Genomic DNA, 22781 nt, shown 5'->3' with positions numbered 1-22781 from the left:
TTTTTTCCCTCTCCTATCCACCAGCTTTACCACTGTAAGGCCTTGAATAATTCTGCTTTTTAGTAAGATATGCAGAAATCTTTTTTTTTTTTTTTTGGCTGGTTAATGCTGCTGTCTTGTGGATATGGAATTTAAAGAATAGGCAACCCACAAAACCAGCTTTAACTGCTAATTGCAGCACTTTCTCCATTCATGCCTATTTATTAGAATTATTTTCCTAGATAAATTATTGTCCTAATAATAAATTGGATAAATTATTGTCCAAGTATTGTCCTCTTATAAATCCTCTAATAGATTTATTAATACTTAATTGCTGGTCTTTGACCGCAATAAAGATTTGATTGATAGTTGCCAGAAAATAATTTTTCAGGATTAAGCTGTTTCCCCAGAATAGTCTGATTGTATCTGGATTACATTGTTCAGTCATGGATGCCACAATAAAGAGAACATTGACAAACTGAGTTCATCCAAAGGGAAGGTGGTCAGAATATAGAGGTAAGTAGAATACACTCCTATTCTATTTCATCCTAAGAACAGATGAAAAAGTTTGGTATATTTATCTTGGACAGCAGAAAATTAAAGAGAGACAATGTAATGGTTCACACATGTCTGAAGGGCTGCCATGCAGATATTTATCTAAATGGAAAAATTTTAATCAAAAGCTGAAGATTGCAAGGAGACAGATTTCAATCCAACATTAGGAGAAATGCCTTGATAGGTAAAAATGTTTGCTAGTGGATCAGTTTGCTTTAAAAGGTAGTAGAAGACTGACAGCAAATGCTAAATGGCCATCTATCAAGGGTGTAATTGTATCCTGCTCTGCAGATCTTACATAGGCAAGAGATTGGACTTGATGACCTCCAAAAGTACCTTATTCAAACTCTATAATTTCAAGATTCAGTGAAATTCTTCAGGATTATACTCCATAAGGTGTCACAAAATTCACTTTTTAACACAGGGGCATACAGCTGTTTCCTTCCTCCATTTCTTTCTTCTCCTTCCCCCAACCCCATCAGCCATATGAGTTTCCAATACTGATTAGGACATGAGATGGGGGAATAAAGGGGCCTTCTTCCTGCAGTGGATTAATTACAGCTGATAATACTTAGCCAATTCAAAGTTTATTTTTGCATCATGATCCTTATTTATAATTTTAGAATGGATAGGGTCCAATCATGTTATTTCCACAGTATGGTATAGTTGTGAGTTTTTTTAAAAAAAAAATTCCTCTGATTTGTTTTAAAAAGAAACTATAAAAGTAAATAAGAAAAGGAGTCAGCATAATTTTTAAGTGTTATTGAGAAGTTCAGTGTTGGAAATATATATCCAATTATAGTTTGCTGTAAGTGTGATGTATAAATGCAGATATTTTGAACTGTAAATAAAACATTATGAATCTCATTCAAGAGAGGAATCTTTATTCTTTAACTGGAATATAAACTTAAGCAAAGTGATCATTGACATTAAGATTCACTCCCCAAGTTGTACTGTTTCCCTTTTTAAGAGCACAGTATATTCCCCTAATACCAATTTAAAGTAATTGGATGCTCTCAAAGTCAGTACAGCTATTTCAGTGTGATGCTAAGTAGTGAGCTCTATCATTAAAAATATAATGTTTGGGAAGTTTGTTCAAGAAAATATGCTTTTAGTTAAATAGAAGAGAAAGTAAGTAAAGTAACTCAAACATTCAATGCCGAATAGGGGAATACATGCAGAATCAAGCTGAGTGATAGATTTACAGTGAAAGATCAGTAATGGTATAGTGATATGTTTATTCACATTTTAGAAAGCTTCAACTGACCATTTAGCTCTAATCTAGAACATGGTTCTGATCCAAATTCTGTCCCAGCTCATTCTGTAGCAGCCAGGCTGACCCCAGAGGGTAAAAAGTTAGAGGTCTCAATTTCCTGTCTCAAAAGCCATCTGGGTCTCAATTCCCTAGCTCTGCCTCCTGTCTGAATGTGGTGGCTTGGTAGTTTCTGCTGCAACCACCTACAGTGTCTTCTAAGGAGATGACTTAGCTGGCACCAGCTCATAACCATGGCCTATATACCTTACTGGCAAGTAAGAAGAAAAAATAAAAGGAGAAAGGGGAGATAAATTCTACATCACCACCTCTAGGCCCTGCGTGCTGAGGTTTGCAACTAGCTAAACCAGACCCTCCTCCTTTGGAAGATAAATCACAGACACATAGAGATAAACAGTATCTACATACTATTCAAAAGAGACAAAAGAGACAAAAGACCAGAAGATCGCCTCACCAGCAGTCATCACCCAGATAAGCAGAGGTTACCACTACGCACATAATCAAGCAGTCAACAGATGTTAATCAAGGAACTACCAGAGGAGCAAAACAAAACCCCCACCCCCACCAACACTGGCAAGGCAGGCCACAGTATATAAACAGAGAGCAAACCCCATCCCATTTTAGCCCTGAAGATGTAATCTAGCCAGGTAATGAAACGTTTGCAAGAAAAGAACCAAGCTCAGAGAACCCCAAGGACTCCACAGTTCAGCCTTGAGCTACATATATTCACCTCCGTTGAAGACAAATCAATCACAAGAGATAAAGAGAATCAGGCTGTATTAAAAGAAGGAAAGGAAAAAATGTAAACATCCTTTTCAGCCTCAATATTCACGTGTAAAACATACCTTGGCAAAGGAGATAAAAACATAGAGTTCAAATAACAGATTATAATATTCATGGATCTCACATTCAAAAACTATAAAGGACAATGTAAGATTCTGTGAAGATACAAGAAAAGGGTTCCAAGTTTCATTTAAGCACACAATTCACCGAGCATGTACAGAGAACATAAATGCCGCTGAACATATATTTGACTGGTATGGTACATGCAGTTAAAATTAAAACAACTAATCTAACACAATACTTCTGTTGAAATGTAGTACGTATTCTTTAGGATGACCAAAGCAAAAGTCCCCTTGCTTACTTTTCTGGTGTGAAGATCCCCATCTTCTTGATATTTTTCTTTCCTTTTTCTCAGAGGCTAAAGAGATTCCTGCCCTCTTCCTGCCCTTGCCTCACCCTCCTTGCTCCTTTCTACCTGAAGTTCAAACTGCAGCTTTTTAAAGAACAAAAGTTCTTCCACAGGGAAAAGAAGGGGTTAGAGAATTTCTTTTTGGTGTGTGTTAAAGTACATGCTTGTGGGAAGATGATGATTCAAATACCTGAACTGGCACCTTGTCATTTGATCTGAGGGCCTGGCAGATGACCTGCAAGGGTGACCAAGGGGTGGGGCTTGCCTGCCCATTCACTATGCAGTCCCAAACTTCTGTTTGCTCATACGAAATCGGCAAACATGGACAAGGGAATAGGGAATTGATCCCTATTATCAGAGTCCCATGGCCCTTCTTTCCTTTAGAATATAACTAACCATTTTATATTTTGGCCAGTTTCATTGCCAGGGGCAATGAAGCAAAACAGTCAATGTTTGTGGTGTGGTTCTATTTATAACATAATTCATCAGATCTTTTTTCTGTTACCAAAAAATGATTCCATGCCCAATGAGTAATTGGTAACGAGAAAAAGTTTATTCAGTTCCAATCACTGGATCTGTCTTGCAGAAGCTAATACCAGCAACAAATTGTTATAGTACTTACAAATATGAATAGCATGTTGCCTCCTTTCTATATTGTAGGGACTGCTTTGACTAGCGGTATGTTTTCGGGTACAATTTAAGGTGCAGATTATCTTTAAGATTGCCTGTTTCACATAGAATATGCCCCCTCATTGCATCCAAGAAGAGATAGCCTGTGGAGGTTCTCTTATTGAGATAGTTGACAGAAAAGGATATGGAAGTGGGCATTCTCTGTAGGCCCTTCTGTGCCTTGGAACAGCTTGCTCCCAGAGACAAGAGTGGCTCTTTCCCCAATGATTTTCCAAAAGATTGTTAAACTGGGTTGCTTTGGAAAGCCTTTGGGAATACGATAGAATAGAATAATGCATTGTCTGAATAAATTGCATGTATAATAAATATTTATTATTTATATTTATAAGTATTTATTATAAGACTGTTTATATTGTTAATTAATATTCATCCATTATTGTATTATTATAATTATTACTATGCATATCAGTGGAGGATGTTTGGCCCTACAAATATGTAACCAATTGTATTTGATCTCAATATTTGCAAAGCTATACCAGGATGTAATTTAGAAGCACAACATCTACAAATACTTGGTCTGCTGGGAAAATCTGAATAGATTTGTCACTGCTTTGATATTAAACAGTTATGAAATGCAGAGCATTTTGGGGTATCTTTTAAAGCATTCAATTGTAAACTATAATAGATTAAGGCACTTAAGCAATTTGTTAGACATTGTGTAAATTACAGGCTTCAAAAAATACATACTTGATGCTCCTTCAGTAGGTTTTGTCAGATACATGATTGGACCACTTCCCCTTTACTTTATGTAAGCTTCTCTTGGGTATATACACTGAAATACTCAAATGCCTTCCTCTAACTATCTGCTGAAGCAAATAATATATTTACAGTTGCATTGCAGTAAATAATTTCAAGGATTTGAATATGTAAACTTGCTTCCAGTGCACTCTATCTCTGCAACAGACAAAGACAATGGATCAGACTATTTGTATTTTAGCAGTTTTTAACCTTCTGACTGTTCTGGTTGGCTAAGCAAGAATAATGAAAAACAAATCATGCAAAAGAAGGGGTTATTACCAGATTTGCCCTAAAGTATTGTAAAATAAGGTATATCCTAATGTTTAAAGTTGTCAATGGGTATTTTGAAAGATCTCATGTACTACTAGAAGGTTTCCCACAATCCTTTGCCAGGCATTAAGTCTGTAATTCCCACACAGAACATTTAGGCAATATCTAAGCACTTTTCAAAACCTATATCTTTTGTGAAACCTTAGGTTTAAAAACTTTGTCTTCATTTCCAAAGTACAAAAAGATCTAATATGGGTAACTGCATTAGCAGCCATTTTCTGCTAGGCCGGGGATACTCAAATGTTTTGGAGGGATGGGCATATTAGGAATGTTGAGGAACTGGCTGTCATGCAGAGGGTCCTTTCATAAAATGGTTAACAAGGTGTAGAAGGCAAGTTACACAAAGAAAGATGAAGCTAAATAGACCAGAAACCTATACCAAAGCCAGAATAATTGTAATATCTGTTATTTGGACCTACAGTTCTCCCTTTCCTTTTGTGTCCACAATCTCAGTTCAGAAGATCAACTTGCCCTACTGGTTTGTTTGTTTATTTGTTTGTTCTCTCTTTCAGGATCATCCTGACCTTACACTTCTTACATATATTACACACCCAAAAGAACTGATCCCTTCCTGCTTTCTCTGCTTCCCCATTCTCTTGTTGTTTCCTACAGCTTTTCCTAGCCGTCTTCATCCCAATTCCCTCTCTTCCATGTGAGTAATTTCCAAATCTGTCCTACTCAGTTTCCAGCTCTTCGGCTCCCCTCTTCCGCTCTAGCTTCTTCCTTTTCTTCCCACAGCTGCTACTCCAAATCTCTATTCTCACCAGGTAGTGGTCACAAGATGATGATGATTCCTCCTCCTCCTCCTCCTCCTCTTCTCCTTCTCCTTCTTCTTCTTCCTTTTTGCTGATGCCCAGAAGTGCTCACAATGAAGCACTGGAGTTCAGCTGGTAGCTGTATAGCTTTTTCCTGTCAGGCAGAACTGGAAAGAGATAAACAAGCACACAAGAACTTCGATTTATTGTAGAAAAGCTGAGAAGCCATTCTGAAAGAATTCCTGGGAGTGCTAGGTATCAAATGAGTGTTATGTTTACACTGCAATCAGTGTTAAATTCTTGCAACTCTTTTTTCCATGCTGCAAGTGATTCTCTTGTGGGCAAGATGGGATAGTTTCCATCTGTGACCTATTTAAATGTGTGTAAGAGTTAGTTCCCAGGAAGTTAATAAAAAAGCAAATCTGTCAGTTGCAAAAACACAGGCTAACTGACTCAAAGGAGGGAACTAAGTAGTGAAGGAAGGAGAAAGATACACAAGTTGTGAATTCTGTTTCTGTATATAGGACTTTCTGCTTACATTTTTTGATTATGGCTTCCTAACTTTCTTCAATAAATATTACTTAGCAGGAGTCCTTGGATTTCTTCTGAGCCTGCCTAAGTTTCAGTCCTGCCTGTAGTGTGAAGCTTGACCTTGTGGATGGACTTCCTTCTCTGCCAATAGACGAAGAAATCTGCACCATCTAACTGACTTTTGGGACTTCATTCCATGGACCTTCTGATTATACTCTTAGGCTACAACTTGATATCTGTTTTCTTTGGAACAAGCCCCACTGAACTTAGTGGGATTTTTTTCCTGAATATACATGTAGGATTGCATTGTTTGGCTATTGGCCAGAATAGTTATTTTTTAACTATTCGGTATTTGAATATATTGTAGTTTAGGCTCATCTTTAAATAACAATCTGCTTGAAATTTTATTTCTATGAAATGAGAGAGGGAAAAAAAAGTTGAGGGAGGCAGATATTATATTCCATACACAGAAATAGTCTGCCAATGTGGAAAGAGAGAAACAGAATCAGTGGCTCATATTCCTCTAAGCTGCCCCTTCTATGAGCAAGTCAGAAACCAAAGAATATCTCTACTAATTAAAGGGTTGAAAGGGTGGTCCAAAGAATTTTACCTTTGCCTATTCCTGAAGGACAGAGCCCCAAACATTTCTCCACAAGTTGTAAGATTTTCTCTTAAGCCATACAAAAGCATAATTGCCCTATGGTTAAAAAGGATCAGCAGGCTTGGCAAGGTGAAATTGTATCTTTTGCCCCACTGTAATATTGTATGCCCCAAAGTTATTTCCTTCTTCTATTTCAGCTTTTCTTATTTATTCATACATGTAACCAACCAAGGATGGTAAAGAAGCAAATATATCATTTTTATCAGTTAGAAACACAAAACAAATATCTCTCCCCTCCCCCACCCTACACACTCTTTGCACCCAAGACTGGTAGTGTGCCTTTGTTCATTAAGTGGAAATCTCATTTCCATTTGAATAATTTTCCTTTCCTTAGAAAATTGTAATAATTAAAAAGAATACCTCATTAGCCACACTGATTAATTTCTTTGACAATAACTTATATCAAATTAACCAGAATATAAGAAAAATGCTTTAAAGTACATAGTAATTTATCTTATCTACTCTGGCTAGCCATGAGTTTCCAAATGCAAATCTTGAACAATGTGTAGTTTCTGATCTTAAACTATATCCTGGATGCATGCTAATTTTTTCCTTAAAAAATAATGAAACTATTTCATTATTATATGCTAAAACATAAAAACAACTATGTAACAGAAGGCTAGAACATGTCTCCTAGCAATGTAGTTTCATCATATCACAGATGAAGTTGTAGGGCCTAGTGAAGAGTGTACATCTACTAAAATATCAATTCTGGTCATTGACCATAACAAAGGACTGACTGAGTACTAAAATATGCTTCAATGTTAGTCATAGAGTTTTTAAAACTGGATGAAATATCATCCTTAGAAAGGTCCACCTGGCACACACTTTGTCGTCCTCTTGACTCGACAGATTTTCCTGTTTTAACAGGATAATTCTATCCATGGCTACTGACTCTTAGAAAATTGGTCATAGTCCAACATACTAATTTATCCCTACTGATTATCCTTATTTAGCTTTCAATACATTGATATCCTTACATGTGGTTATTTATTATGGTTGTTCATTACTAGCAGAAAATTTTCTCTTATTCATCATTATATTAACCATTCCAGAGTTGCTTTTTTTTTAAAAAAAAATGAAAGTTGGTAAAAATTATTTATAATGATCAAACAGTAAATCAGAAACGCTATGGAAAAATGTGCAGTTTGGACTCAGCTTTCTGGGATTTCTTGATGTTGAGTGCCTAGACATCTAGAAGGCAGTAGATTGGAAAGACTGGTATTTGGTTTAAGTCAAGTGGCTAGATGAAGAAGCAGAACAAGCAGTGGAATCATACTGTAGATGAAGAAATAAAAAGCATATTGTGAGGACAGAAAAAGAATCCTGAAATAATCAGAAGAAATCTAACTCTATTCAGGCAGCTACAATGGCAAAACTAAGACTTAAAAGTGAGAGTTTTATACAACCCTTGTTAACCCTTGACTTTCTAGATATAAAGGGTAGGCATATCAGCCAAGAAGTGATTCAATATTTGAGTTTCAAGATTCAAAGATGGCAAAATTGGAGTGGTATAGCCACAGGGTATAGTAAAAAAAAAAAAAAAAATCAAGATGACAGCCATAACAGTGTGATCAAAGTTCACCTGGTTTTTTTTGTGTGTTGTATAATCAGTGCACATAAAAAACTGGCAGAGGTTCAATCACACTGTCACAGATGCCATCTTAACTGTTTTAATCATTTCATGCGGATACCGCTGATATAGTGAATAATGTTGTTTTAAACTAATTTTAGCTATGTTTCCTTTTTCTGATCTCATAACTTTAAATTCTTTGGGTTATTCTTTCTTACTCCTTTTCTGTGCTCTGCATAATACTGCTTACCCTGAAAGGGATTAGTGTGATGGGAATGTATGTATGAATGGGATGGAAGATCCTTTAAAGCAGGGTTTTTCAGACTGTGTTCAATTTGATAGGGTTCTGTGAGAGCCTAAGGGCATTTTTTTAAGTCACCTGAATATATTTTTCTCTTTACTTACCTTTTGATCAGAGGTTCTGCAATTTTTTTTTCTTTTTGAAATAATAGTTTGCATAGCCTGAAAAAGTTTGAAAACCCTAGTTTTAGAGGACATTAACTTGCTAAGTTTCAGTTAGATCCCTTTAAGGGTTTCACAGAAATATATATTTGAAATATTCCCTCTGTACCTCCTTTAAGACAGGCATAGCAGGGATGAAAATGGCAGCACATCCCTTTCCAAATTATCCAGAAAAGAGAAAAGTTGTGCATAACCAATGTATAAAGTCTCCTACCATGACTTAAAACAGACATTTTCAAATGCTGTTTATAAAGCAAGCTCTTAATAGAGAGTATACCAACTTCTTTTTTTAAAAAAATAATTTTATTGAAGTTTTAAGTAAACATAGTAAAAACTAATACAAACTAAATAAGAAGGAAAAAGAAAAAGAAAAGTTCAGAAGGTGCAAGGAAAGGGGAAAAGAAAAAAGAGAAAAGTAGAAGATAAAAGAAAAGAAAAAGAAACAAAGAAAATAAACAAGTGGCTTCCAATCTTTATCACACCAAGCATAAGCTAATATAATAACCTTTTCACCCTCTTTTAAAATTACAAATCATCATCATCATCATCATCATCATCATCATCATCATCATCTTCTTCTTCTTCTTCCCATAGCCACAGTTTGCACTGTCCACAAATCACCATCGTTCAGCAAAGTCCATTAGGAGTTACCAGAAATATCAAACATATAGTTTATCCCTGATCAAATAGTCCAACTTTATATTCCTTGTTTTTGCTCTTCACAATCTTGAACTTTAAGTCACTCCAACGGCATCACAGGATATGATATTTCATCAATCTTTGGCATTCAAGAGGAGTCTTCAAAGTTTTCACCAGCTTTGTAAATCCCATAAAGCAGCAGCATCCAGGATTTCTTGTCACAGGTGTTCTGTGTCCAGATCCTTTTCTTGATGTGTCTTTTGTATTCCCATTTTGGTAATCTCAATTTTGTTCTCTTTCATGCCTTCAAATCCTGCATCAGGTAAGAGTTGTTGCTGTTGTTTTTTTAAAAAAAATTCTCATCATCTTTGAAATCTGTATCATTTCTGAGATATTAGTTATTAATATCTCAGTCCACATTTTAAAGGATTCTTTGAGACAAGTAAAAGTTACAGCCAGCTTACATAGTTTAACTCTTTTCTGCTTGGTCCTTTAGTTCCCTCTAGTGTCCATTTGCAACCTTCATCAAGCCTCAGTTCCTAATATGGGTTTAGTTCTGTTTCAATTATTTCCCACAGGTGTATTATTTAACTATATGCTTGTTTTTCAAATCTTACAGCAAAAGTAACAATATCTCAAATCTCTTTGGTCTCCCAGTCCATTTAAAATGTTCTTTAAATCAATTTTTTTTTTTTTTTTGGTTTTTGCCAGTTGTATATTATTTAAACTCTTCAGTGTCTGTTTAAAATCCCTTAAATCCAAAGAAGAAGGTAACACTCACCAGGTGTCAAGTTAAGTTTGCTGTTTTGAAGGTCTATAATATTCATAAAGTAGTTAAATTGAACATTTCTGAAGGTGATTAGAAGGTGAGCTTAGTTGGTTTAATGTCCTGCTCTGCCACTGCTAAGAGCAAAAATGTCATCTCCCTTGGCTCCTGGCACTCAAACCCACAGGAGACTACTGTTTTATGGTCCCCTTGCAAGGAACTGCCATTCAGGGTGCTTGTACCTGATCTCCCATTATCTCCCTTCTCTGTAGAGATTCCGAAGGACTGGTTTACTCGCTGATCCTTTGTTCTTCACAGCAGTCATTGTCTTTGCTGTTCAAAGATGCCTTCAGTTATCCATGACTCACCCAGAAATAAGAGTACACCAATTTCTAACCACTTCCTTTTCTGGGCTGGTAGGCTTGTTGGCACATCTCATTGCCATTTGTCTTCTGGGAATGACACTTCAAGTGCTGTGTGAAAATTGCTTTTTTTTTTTTAAGTCTGAGAAATGAATGTATGACACCACTATTTGTATGCAGTACAATACACTTTAATAGAAATAAATACTCTCTTTTACATGTATAATCTAACAGCAAGCACACCATCTCAGCCCCTCTCACACAATGAAGAAGGAGACTACAAGAGAAGATAGGTAAGTAGCATTAAAAAAGAATATTGAGGTGAATGAAAAAGTAATGAAATAGAGAACTAAAGGAGCTGAAGAACTGTGAACAGGTTGGACAGAAATCACCAGGGATAATACTACTCATCAGATAAATTGAGAGTTAAGAATAGGTAAAGATAAATAGGTAAAGATTTTCCAAAAGGTAAATATGAGATTGTCTAAATGAGATCAAAGCAGCAGAATTAATTTTTCTCTCTCCAAGTGAACCTGCCTAAATAAATTCTAGGAGAAAGGTGAGACAAACAGCAAAACAGCTCTCCCTAAAGACTCCATGGAACTGATTCCTGGTGACTATATGGACATCTCTATTTAGTTTTCTTGGCCATAATCCGGAAATTGTTTGATAATGTCTTCTTCCAGTATATATTTACTTCCCAGCTAGCTTACAGCCTGGGATTTCCTGTGGTTTCTCAACCAAGAACTAACTAGTTCCAACCTTGCTTACTTTTTTCAAGATCAATCAAAGTCAGCTAGATCCTGCCACCTGTTGTGATCTTTGGATTACATTATAATACATTAATTAGCCTCTTCTTAAAAACCTTTAGGTCCCTGTGCTGAAAAGTGCTATTTAAAAAACCAACAAAATGAAACAAAAGCAAATAGTAACATACTGTTGAAAAACAAGTGGCGTGGCATACCTCAACACTTACAGTATTTTTAAATCTCAGATACTATTGTTGCATTCAGCAGGAAAATGTTAAGGCAAGGCCATAGATAGCTCATGGAAGTGAAAAGGCCTTTATGACTTATGCCCCAACCAGCCTAGCAGAAGTCAGTCTGACACATATGGCAGTCAACCATCTGTTCAGTACTGCTTACTTGCTGCAACCCCAAGAATGCAGAAATAGGACGTTGTCAAGCATCTGCTTGACAAGCATTACATGATCAGCAAGCTGCATCTATCTTTCCTTGATGTCAGCTATAGACTAAGCCCAAAGGTTCACATAGTCTCTTTGGCTTGGAATCCTAAATTAATACATTAAGCTGTCTGTAGCAGAAGACCAGCTATTCAAGCTATTTCTTTCCATTGCAATGAAACACTCTAAAAAGGAAAATGCCTAAATCATGTTTACAGTACACTGTTGCTTGCAGCTGATGAGAAGAAATTGAACCTTGCATTAACTTGCTGGGAAAATTAGCACATAAATTAAACCTCAATCAAATCTTCTTGTAATACAGTGATTAATACAGTTTTCTGTATAAGAATGTTTATGTATTACGTGACTCAGAATCCTTTGAATCAACATAATACACCTGAATTTAAGGGTTGTAAAAGTGTTAATTAATATGGAAAAGGGAGGGAATAGTAAAGATAATATTTATAGTGGATGTTGTGTTTTCTTTTATCATTTCTTTTAAATGGAAAATCTCTTAATTTTTATTTCACTTTTTCCAACCTATAGTTTGCTCTATTCTGTTTCCAAATTAGTTTACACATAGATACATAAATATATACTATCGTACTATCCCTTTAAGGTTATGGAATACATTCGTTTATAATTTAGCCACAAAAAATCTGAACCCAGTTTCCTGCACTTCCTTCTAATACATATATTCTCGTATAAGGTTTGCTTATCATAACTTATTTTTGCAAGCTGTTTTTTCTCAAAGTGTATGTACTTTTTCCTAACACGTGCCATTTTCTCTAAATCTTTATGGGCTGCATCACAGCGTTCAAAAAACTTTGGCACATGGTTTCAGAAAGTATGAATTGGATAAGATTTCATTAAATGTAAATATTTTTCCCCACCCCAACTATTGCGCACAAAATCCAAATTCCCAACACCCTATCCCAAATAAATGCCTTGTCACTTCCATACTATTGCCAAGTAAACTATGTGTTTGTGCTCATGTACTCCAGGAATAGAGCTTGACAAGTGTCTTTTCATAATTATATACTAAGCCTGTGCTTGCATCAAAAATGATTCAGAAGTGGAACTTCATAATACAAGTGCAGCACCTTTTAAAGCAGCCATATCTTCCTTCAGGATTCCTCATGAGTTTGAAAAATGATGCTTAGGGGAATCAGCTCAGTTTTAATTGCCCTTAGATTTAATACGTTGCTACTACTGAATGAAGAATGTGGTACATTAAGGATGTTTCAGTCTAGTTACTATTGGCATCAAAAAGAATTGCAATTTTGATGGCCTTTTGAGAATTGTTATGAACAGGAACAATATTATTCAATTTTTCAGGAAATATCAGTCTTAATGATTTCATCTGTCCTCATTATTCTATTTGGAAGCATCATTCAGATGTTAATAAGAAAATTCTTTATATTGTTAGGAAGTATATCCCTCAAATGTTATTTTATTTTATTTTATTTGTCTTTAGACATTTTAATATATATCCAGTCTGACTGGCTGTATAAATTTGTGACTTCGTCTTCTTTATTTAAATTATGTTTGGGTTACTAGAATGAGATAATAAAAGAGAAGGCCTAACTAAGAAATAATAACAGTGTAAGCACTGTAAATGCAATAATTTTGATCCATATTTAGTGATGCTTAAAGTAAAACCACTGTAATCAATTTATCATGAATGGTCTGTCCCAGTGATTTCAGTGGAAATACTGAATCCAATTCATGTTTTCATTGTAACTAATTGGGGGCCTTGTAAGCAATCCTTTTATACCAGCTCTAGTGAACATTTGATATAGGCTAAATTGTTCCTTTTCAGTTTAGAGCACCCCATCATAATTATCCATTTAACTCAATAAGGCTTGATTATTTCTCCTCAATTAATGGTGGTTGGCTATAACAATCTATTTAAAACAATAAGAGTTGAACCTTGATGCCATGGGAAATTGTTAGTGTGAACTGAACTCTGCAGTGAATTGGCATCCATTTGCATATTTGTAAGCAGCAGATTCAATTGTCCTCAGTTGCTTGCCTAGCTAAACAGTCTTTCATCATTTAGGTTCATATACTGAAAGCACGCTGAATATTATTTTCAACAACCTGGATTATTAGGGGCAGAAATCTGAAAGATAACAAAAACTGTGCAGTTAGTTTCTAGACCAAACAGAGGACAAACCATTAAGAACAGTTTAATGATCTTTTAAAACCTTGAATGAATGTAGGTCCCCAGGACCAGATGGATTACATCTCAAGGTGCTAAAGGAACTGGAGGGTGTCACTTCAGAAACACTGACTGTAATCTTGGACAACTCCCTGAATACAGAGGAAATGCCATAAGACTGGAAAAGTTAATGTTATAACTTTAAACATGGAGAAAAATTGGGCCCAAGAAAATACAAACCTGTCAGCTTGACACCGGTACCTGGGAAAATTCTAGAAAAGATCAAACGACAGATTTACAAGTGCTTAGAAAGGATCAAAGTGATTACTAGAAACCAGCAAGGGGTTTTTAAGACAGTAATGCCAGATAGACCTTATTGCTTATTTGACAAACTGACCAGATTAGTAGTCTAAGGGAATGCTGTGGGTATAGTGTTCTTAGACTTGGTAAGGCATTTGATAAAGTTGGCCATAGCTTTCCTTTTGATAAAATGGAAGAACGTGGATTGGATGGTCCTACTACCAGATGGATTCTCAGCAAGTGGAAAAACTATTCCCAACATGTGGTCCTTAATGGTTCCATATCAACATGGATGGAGGTATCCAGTGGGAGACCCAAGGGTTCTGTCCTGGCCCAGTGCTCTTCATCATTTTGAAATAGTATGTGTTGTGGAAGACAAATAATATTCTCCTTACATATACAAGGCTGAAGTCCATATTAAGCAGAGTAGGCAAACTGAAGCTGCTTGGTGATCCTGGAAGGGAAGGAGATAGGTAATGAAAATCAGATTGTTGTCTTTTTCCTTGGTGTGAAGGGAGTTAATATATGGGCACAACAAAGGACACTGCTTATACTAGAAGTTTCTAGCATCAGTAGAAAAGGTGGGCCTGAAGCCTCTTTAAAAGAGCAGAATGTAGAGGTGTTGGGTCATCCCATAGTAAGGTCATCCCATGTTGCTATCAGATCCTACATTCTTGTAGTGAAGGCCATGTCATAATTTACACTTCTTTTGTAAGTCCTATATATCATTTCCAGGGGCTATATAACCTATAACCTTGCGGGCCTGGGGCTGTCCTATGATCCTTTAATAAGGAGTCCAGTGACCACTGTAATTGTACATGTCAATAAAAGAAACTTCGTTGCATCTAACACCAGTCACTTTCATTCCTACTTTAAATGGGCATTTTTCCCACAACAGAGGAGACAGAATTGATGCTTATCATATTTGCAGAAGTCACGGCTTCCGGGGAAGAAATGGCTGATTGAACACAGCTCCGTTCTTTGTGGAGCTGATGCCCACAGCAATTAGAGGAGCTGGCCTTGGTCCAGCTCTTCAGAATCATCTCTAGATAAAAGAGATTGACAGCATCACCCACAGGTATTCCTTACAGAGATTTCCTGGGTGGAGTGCTCTGGGAGTCGCTGGGAACATTGAGCCCAAGCTGTGGTGCGGAACCTTCAAATGGACACTCGATTTGCTTTACTTCCTCTTTTAACTAACATCGTAAATTGCCTATTTGTGACTTATTTGGCAATTAAAAACCTCCTGAAAGACAAGTTGCTGTACACTGGGAGAATTTCCTACCATTCTGGGAGAAAGAAGACCAAAGTAAATTTAAAGATCAAAAATAAATACTTTAATGTTTGGAAACAATGAAAGGGAATTAAGAATGTTGATTGGGTACAGTTAAGAGGCTAGATGGATTTGAAACTTTTCAAACTTCTTAAAGAATTGTTTTAAATGTTTAAGAAAATACAGTAAGTGAATTTGGATTTAATTGCAAGAAAATCTGCCCTGGGAAAGTTTTGCTTCTGAAAAAAAACACAAAATAAGATTGAACTTTCAAGATCAAAAGGAACAGAGATTAACAATATATCTCTTTTTTATCTTTTTTTAATTTTTAATTTATATTTATTTATATATCAAATTTGTCACTGCCCATCTTGTTGAATGACATTTTAACCTAATGGAGGACTACCCTTCTTTCAAAGAATTTTTAGCTGTTGGAATCAGTGTGTCCAGGAACTATTTGTAAAATTGTGACTAACAGGTTGTAGAAGAAGAAAAGATTTTACTGGATAAAATAGCAATGGAGGATGACTTGAATAAGGATTCAAAAATGGACTTTAAAGAAATGCCAGATTATAAGGGAGACATGGAAGATATGGAAAAAGTTGCTGTGGATCTGAAGATCCACAAACGTTGTTTGATTATGAGAATGATATGGAAAAAGAAGCTGTAATGGACTGGAAGAGTGACGTGGAGAATTATCCTATTTTGGACATTCCCTTCTATTTTACAGAAGGGAAATACCAAATCTCTGAAACCTTTTCTGAAAATAGATAGTAAGAGAATGATAAGAGATTGTTATTTGGGGTTTTATTTGGAGAAGAGACTGAAGACTGAGCTCTTCAAAAAGAAGAGAAAGGAATTCAAAGTGGATTTATCAGATCAAGGTTAAATTGTCCATGTTTTTGATCTTGGATTGTTAAGACTGAACTTTCTTTTTCTGATCAGGACTGTCAGAAAATGATTTATACTTGTAAAAGTGATTTATTTGGTTTAGTTTGAAACATATATTTGATTATTATTGGTCTTTTGTATACTTAAGGGGAGAGATCTTTCAGGTTTCACCTCTCAGAAAAAACTTAGAAGCTAAAATGTAAAATAGACCTACAGTATTTGTTTAAGCTTAAAATCTATAGTTTATTATTACTGGCACTCTTAATGCTTTTGCTGATTACATTGATTGTTGAATATTTTTTTATAATTAGGTTATTGTTTGGGGATGAGCAAGGGGATGAAGAGTTTTTTTTTTTTTAGTAATAATAGAGAAGGTGTTAAATTACTGATAATACATATACTTGTCTGGAGGGAGGGGGAAGTCATCCTTTCTTTCTTTCTTTCTTTCTTTCTTTCTTTCTTTCTTTCTTTCTTTCTTTCTCTTTTCTCTGTTCTTTCTTTTTTTTTTGTTTATAGGTTTTTTAATTCTACATTTGTTTTTATATATATAAACTTTAATAAATATATTTAAAAAAATATTTGCAGAAGGCACAAAGCTGGCATGGGGGAAGTATTGCTAACACCTCAGAAGACAGGCTAAAGGTTCAAAAGAATCTTAATAGACTTGAGCATTGGGCTCAATCAACCAAAATACAGTTTAGTGATGAAAAATCTAGGTTTCTACACTTGGGAAGGAAAACCAGAATCACAGGTACTAGCTAGATAGCCCTTGGCTCAGCAGTATTACTTGTGAAAAGCATCTGAATGTCCTAGTAAACCACAGATTAAGTACGAGCCAGCAGTATGTGCAGCTGCCCAAAAAAAGAGCTAATTCAACTTGGGGCTGCATCAATAAAGCTGTAGTGTCAACATCACAGGAAATTATAGTTCTGCTGTATGCTACACTAGATTATATCTGGAATACTGGGTTTAGTTCTGGTGACCATGATACAAGAAGGTTGCTGAGAAACTATAAAGGATGCAGAGGAGAGCAGCAAAGATGGTGAGAGGCTTGGAAATAACTCCTATGAAGAATGGTTACATGAACTTTGTTTAGCCTAAAGAAGAGAAACCTTCTCTTATGGTAAGAGTATGATAAAGAGTTTTCAAATACTTTAAGGGCAGTCATAGGGAAGGGAGTGTGGATTTATTCTCCATAGCCCCTGAGGGAATCAACAGGTGAAAACTTCACAGAAAGAGATTCAAACTCAAACTAAAGAGGTATTTCCTAACCATGAAAGCTGTTAAATAGTGGAACAGCCTGTCTGCTGAAGTCATAGGTGCTCCATCACTGGAGGTTTTCAAGCAAAGGTTGGAAACTATTTGTCTGGGATGTTATGAAGATTCCTGTTCTGGGCAAGTGGTTGGATTAGAAAGCCTCCAAGGTCACTCTGTGATTTTATGAATACACAATGCCTATTTGTTCTTTATGTTTGTCTTGCCAGTTTTTCCCCCTATGCTCTGTATATGTGTATATGTATATTGGTGTAAGTCTGGCTGTGTATCTCCCAACTGAAAGCATCATTGTGGGTCCTTCTGAATGACACACTGATGTATTCTCAGCAAGGGTCCTCTAATTAACACGACCTTTTGATAAAGTGGCAATATGTAATAAGACAAGTGCTCTCAGGAGAGCTATTAATAATTCCCAAGCAATTGTGAATGTTAGAGAGGTTTCTTCTGTATGTATCTTTTAAAAAGAAGTAAAAAGTTTCTAAACTAACTGATAGACTATGATTTTAAAAATGTGGAAACAAAAGAATGACTAAAAGAAACAGATATGGTATTTAATCCCTCCACCAAAAAAGCAAACATTCTATATTAAGTAAATTGTGCATTTTGGGTACCAGTAAATTCCCCTAATAAAATGCAGGGATGGAATAATAAGCCTACACAGACTTATCAAAAAATCAAGAGAGGCACAGCTTCATTTGACTTGTTTAGATGACTAAACATTGTTTTTGCACACCATAACAGGTGGTTTTATTTCTTCATGTCAGATGGTATTTGTAGCATGGGAATTCTCATTTCCCTCACCATCTGGTCCTTCTACACTGTGATTTTATAACAAAATTCAGAAATAACAATATTCCATTACTTCATTTGACTTGATGTTTGCTTTACTAGCCAGACAGCCAACTTGCTAGGGTACCTAATAGTTAATGACTAACATATGTTAAAGCTTTCCAACATACACAAAAACATACAGCTTTTGTGTTTTCAAAGGAAAATGGCATTGGAACAAATTCATCCCTGTTTGAGGAAAATGCAAAGAGAATTTGCCTTTTTGTGTCAGGTTTACATTTCACCTTTTCTCTAGGAGTTTAAGGCAATGCCTGGAGGACTCCCTCCTCCATTCTTCCTCACAGCAATAAACTTGAGTTATACATTGGATTGAGGCAGAATGACAGGATTAATGTTGCCTAGTGAACGTCCATGATTCCTGTCAGAACCCATCCTTTTAACTACTATCATGCACTACCTTTCTTCCCTCATTTAATACCTGGGTTATAAGTTGGGTGACATACAGGTTTAATTTTATTATTGTTGGTCACCCAGTCAGCCAAATATTTAGACTGAATTTGGCATTTTTATCCACCTATCGAGTCCTTGCCAGGGACTTGGAATAGGCCGATGTTGTTGTTTGATGGTGTTAAAGGTATACTTGCAGGATGTAAGCTGTTCCAAGTAAAACTGCAGCAATTGACTGATGGTGATTTTGTCAATGTTGTTGTTGCTGCTGTTGTTATTATTATGCTTTTATTTCTGATAATTGTTACAAATTCTCCAAAACAACATCAACTGTGATATATGGCAACTAAATATTATAGATCAGAAGACTAAAAAGAACTCTGAGGATGTAATTGCCACAGTTGGCACTTTGACAGGAGTCTGGCACTCCTCTATAATTCTAGAGTTTCACAAGACTGCTGAACCCACATTTAATTTCCATATGCCATCACTTGTATATATCAGCTTTCTATAGAAAGGACAGCACTAGTAGTCTGATGGAGTGGATGTTCTAGTTATATTTCCTGCATTATAGACATTCAGAAATGTGCTATATTGTATATTATGAGGTTTCAGGATCTCCAGTTCCTTAAATAAAATTATACAGTGGTTTACTTTTTTTCCCATTGCAATAAGTATGGATATACTTCTACCTTATTTCCAGGAAACTCAGTGGTCTTATTGCCTCTCACAATAAGTTGATGTGGCAGAACAGGCTAAGACAGACAATCCAAAGTCAACTGATCAGTTGTAAAACAGAGCAGGCATTTGAAGCAAAATTTCTCCAACCCAATCCAAAGTCATTGCTGAAAGAATATGAAATAATTTTGGTAAGAACAGATGACAGACCATCACTGGAAAGTTAATCAAAGATTTGTGAATTCCTCTGAAAAATGAAAGTGAGCCAAATTTAGGTCACATAATTCAATAGGGAGATCTTAGAGTTTGGAGAACCCGAAATAATTTACAGACAGACAGACAGACAGACAGACAGACAGACAGATATCAGCTCAAATTAGTCTAATGAAGGCTTCTTCACTGAAGTTTATGGACTAGAATCTACCACACTGGTCCAGTGCAGATTGGTAAATAGATATTTTTCAACTTCCCAGTCTATGGCTGACAGACAGTTACTGGCTTAAAGTTACCTAGTCAGTTTCCATGCCTAAGGAAAGACTAGAACCTGGGTGTCTCCACACTAGAACAGCACCTTAATCACTGCAGTACACTGAGACTCTCTGTACATATCCATATCCATATCCAATCCATGGGATGGGCCTTGTCAAACAACTCAGTGAGAATCAGCATGCTTATTGACTACAAAATGTTAACTAGATTTTGAAAGGGGAAGAAAAATGAAAAACGAAGTGTGGGACAATAGGTATACTTACTCTACAGAGCAACAGTTGCCACTCTGGCTTTTATAAAGGAATTGAATTTGGACATTTAAAAATTGGCTAGATGTTTCATTGAGTGACAAGGAAAAAAACCAATAACTATTTTGAATCAGGTATAGTTTAAGGAATTACATACTAAAATAGAGTTAATAGAACTATTTACAAAGCATTCATGGGGGGAAAAAAACTCTTAGGCATCTAATAAAAAGCACTTTTATGAAAGTATTAAATTCCTTAAAGGCTTGGGATAACTACCACACCTCCATCATCATCTGTCAGTTCAGGATTTATTATTATTATTATTATTATTATTTTTAGTTTAAAATTATTTTGGCAGACAGTATTAAATGCTATTTGATCTGATAAAATAGAATTTATTCAAGCATCTTTAAAAGGGGGTACAAAATGGCAGTGACATTTCAGGATACAGCATCATTTGCCTTTCCAGACAGCTATTTGAAACTTTTTGTATGAGTTCCAGGAATGATTTAATATGCCTTGTTATACTGCTAGGAAAATTTAATAGATGCAAAGCAACTTTACTAAATGTCACAAGAGAAGAAAGGTTAAAGTTGGCAGAGCAAAGTAAAAAAGAATGAAAATCTGGTACTTGAAGTTTCTTCAAATGAATCGTGCCTGCCTGAATGCAAGTCACCATCTCATTTCATGAGAAAAGTTCAATTATCTTATTTTCAGTGACAATGAAACCATATTCAGTGAAAATTAAAACAAAATTAAACAATAGAACCCTTCTTCTGGATTGAATGAAAGTTCATGCACATGTCATCCCAGTCTTGAAAGCCAGCATGAAACTGATTTGAATAACAATATGGAATGCTTTCTATCATTCTGAGCCAGTAACAAGATCGCTTGGGTGTCTTCGATAGTACTTTTGATAATTAATTATATGAAAAAGCAATCCAAACCTGAATAGTCAGTCAGGATGGGAATGTTAGTATTAAAAATAATGCAACCTACTATGGAAATAGTCAAACAATTCAATAATTTAAAAACTTAAAACCAAATCATTTTAGGACAACAATCAGAATAATAAGAATATATCGCTTAGAGAGAGAGGCATCCATGCACGTACTTTACTTAAATCTGTCCTCCCATTTTTCTAAAAGTTGTCTTCTCCTATCAGAGAAGTTTCTGTGTTTATACTTCATCCTCAGAGCAATTTAAGATTTTAATTTTTGGGGATGATGTTTTTACTCTTACCTTATTATAATAAGAAGGTAGAGGTTGCTATATGATTGTTTCATGTAATTATACATCTTTCCATCACACTGCCTATGCTTTTTGATTTGGAAAAGGAACAGAAAAAGAAAGAGAGAAAGAGAGAGAGAGAGAGAGAGAGAGAGAGAGAGAAAGAAAGAAAGAAAGAAAGAAAGAAAGAAAGAAAGAAAGAAAGAAAGAAAGAAAGAAAGAAAGAAAGAAAGAAAATAAGCTACCTCCTGACATCTCTGGTATTTAATTGAAAGAGACCAAAGATTAATGATGATTCTTTTGTACATTGAAAGGCAGGACAGTCACACCCACTTTCAGCCATGTAGGCTGAAATCATGTAATCAGTGGGGCATACTTTGGAGTAGACATGCATAGCATCACTCTTATATTAATGACAAGGGCAAATTTACTGCAGGAACATTTCACCCACAACAGTTATTTCCTCTGAAAAAAAATTATAGAAGCTATTTCCTTTCTGTCAAATGGAAGAAATGGTTATAAATTAGGGACGTTTCAGTACAATGGTAAAAAAATATGTTTACATGTGCATTTATTGTACATACGCACACTCACACAAATACCTATACACAGTCGCATATTCTCCTAGTGGTGTGCATGGGCATCCACCAGTTCTGGGTGTATTACACTGTCATGCTGCAAACTCCACCCCTTCTGAACATAATGCTGGTCCTGCTTTCATCATTTGATACCCTCTGCAGACACCGCTGGTTGTAGGCAGTGTTCTAATTTCTGACATGCTGTGGGCAGAAAAAAATTGTTCTGTACAGCTTTTCCCCAAACCAAGTACCGATTTGTGTACCACAAAGTGAGTATATGAGTAAATTGCAAATACACGTAATGGCAACAGGCTAAAATGCGGCATTCTTTGTGCTCCTTGAGCTTGGTTGTTTGCTTGCAGACATTTCATTACCCAGCAAATCCCACTCTTATTAGCACTGATGATGTTACCTAGCTGGGTAATGAAATGTCTGGAAGCAAACAACCAAGCTCAAGGAGCACAAAGAATGCCGCATTTTAGCCTGTTGCCATTACGTGTATTTGCAATTTACTCATATACTCAGGCAGAAAACAATACTCTAATCAAGGCATGCTCCAGGTTCCTTCAATTAAACAATGTCATCTATCCGGACCCCGGAAGCATGCCTTCTCTGTAGCACTGCCTGTCCTCTGGAACAAGGTTCCCTTGAGATCCAGATGGTATCTACTCCACCCAGGTCTTTGGCGAGGAAGGGTAAGACCCCATGCTTCATTGTGCTTGCCATCTTT

At 35.9% G+C, this 22781-nt stretch overlaps 1 long non-coding RNA gene across 5 annotated transcripts in view; it reads right to left on the bottom strand.

Moving 5' to 3' along the window:
* The window catches only part of LOC148213692 (uncharacterized), a 111661-nt gene that overhangs the window by 32780 nt on the left and 56100 nt on the right, over positions 1–22781 (bottom strand). For 2 of the 5 annotated variants that reach the window (XR_015794018.1, XR_015794016.1), the window contains exons 2-3: positions 19521–19673; positions 5522–5679 (exon numbers count right to left, since the gene is read on the bottom strand). This is a non-coding gene — a long non-coding RNA (uncharacterized LOC148213692). Of the gene's footprint in view, positions 1–5521; positions 5680–14093; positions 14126–14548; positions 14608–19520; positions 19674–22781 lie in introns of all 5 variants that reach the window. The other 3 variants (XR_015794020.1, XR_015794019.1, XR_015794017.1) reach the window with 2 other exon arrangements.

Source organism: Python bivittatus, unplaced genomic scaffold (assembly GCF_059951505.1).
Source record: "Python bivittatus isolate LINGU-HERP-01145 unplaced genomic scaffold, Pbiv_v1 ctg000840_np1212, whole genome shotgun sequence".
In the NCBI taxonomy this organism is placed as follows: Eukaryota; Metazoa; Chordata; class Lepidosauria; order Squamata; family Pythonidae; genus Python; species Python bivittatus.
The sequence above is the reverse complement of the archived record's forward strand: the minus strand, read 5'-3'. Positions and strand labels throughout refer to the sequence as shown.